Below are 1467 nucleotides of genomic sequence, written 5' to 3' on the forward strand. Positions count from 1 at the left end.
CTCTCTGTGTCTCTCTCTCTCTGTCTCTCTCTCTCTCTCTGTCTCTCTGTCTCTCTGTCTCTCTCTCTGTTTCTCTGTCTTACACTCAAATAGGCTTTCACGTGTTGAAATGTTGTCCTCTTCTTCCACTACGTTGTGATATGACGCATTATCCTGCAGTTGTCTCACACTCAAACAGGCTTTCGTACCTTTTCTACACCCCCCCCCCTCCACCTAATTAGTGACTGGTCAAGTAATTACTCTTTATCATCAGTACATCACCTTTAGTGCTCACAGTATCTATAATCCAAACACGAAAAGACGAGTGCATTCAGGCGCGAACAAAAAAAAAAAGAACAAACTGTGGCAAAAAGTGAGTAGTCTCAGCATTGGCCTACCTTTGTCCTGTGAGCGAGTCAGACGAGTCTTCACGTGGGTAGATGACTACTCTTGATTGGATGAACTCAAGTCCTTCCTTCTCCCAATACTCGTCCTCCGTACGTTTTCCAAGCGTTTCAAACTGCCGCCAATAAACTTTGTCCACTCGAGATATCACATTTTCTGTTAGCTGTTTGACATCTTTCAATTTAAAGGTGGTATAATTTTGAGATGCAATCGTGCCTGTGATCTTCGCCCAGACGAGTTCAATTTGGATTTAAATGGGATTGGTAGGGTGGCCACCGTAGGTAAATGTGTCCGTGCTGTTCCACAATTTTATCAACTTGAAATCTTTCGGCTTTTCTGCTTTCTTTAACGAGCAAAAGGAGCTCAGGTTTAAGCTGAGACGGCGCAAATGGTATGCTCTCTTTGTTGAGCCAATCTTTTATTTCCTCTTTCCTTCTTGCACTTATTGAAATTTTGTCCCCTTCTTCCACTACGTTGTGATATGACGCATGATCCATCACTAAGCAAGATGGCTTGTCCAGTGCAGGTATTTTTAAAATAATCTTATTTCGAAATATTATGTTGTCATTCATTTCCTTGTGATAATCCCTGTTGTCACTGGAATTTGACTTGAAAATTAGTTCTGCGTTTTGAAGTAAACCATTTTCACTGCTTCCACAGTGTGCAATTATCAGTCTCTCTCCTTTTCCTGTAGGAACTTGTTTTTTAATTTGTCCATACTTTGACTGCCATTCTTTTTGGAACACATGGTGAGCGTTTATAAAAGTTTCGTCTAAGACCTAACTGCTCGTCGGACAACCTCCCTATAATGGAAACTGTCAGTCTTCAAAGTCCGTCCTCCTTTAGGTAGGAAAGTCTCTTCTTCCATTTCGTGCTGCTTTATCCATCTTGACAATGTGCTTCTGTTCCAACCTAAGGCATGCCGAGTTCTTTCTTTTGGATTCCCTCTATCATGGGACAAAGCTCCTCTCTTTGCCTCTCTAGTAAAATGGGAGTAGAGCTGAAGCGCAACCTTTTGAGGAGTGGTGAAAGTGTGTTTGGATGACTTCTTGTCCCTCATAGTGCAAACAAATCGTTGACACA

The sequence above is a fragment of the Aplysia californica genome, unplaced genomic scaffold, assembly GCF_000002075.1.
Source record: "Aplysia californica isolate F4 #8 unplaced genomic scaffold, AplCal3.0 scaffold00841, whole genome shotgun sequence".
Taxonomy (NCBI): Eukaryota; Metazoa; Mollusca; class Gastropoda; order Aplysiida; family Aplysiidae; genus Aplysia; species Aplysia californica.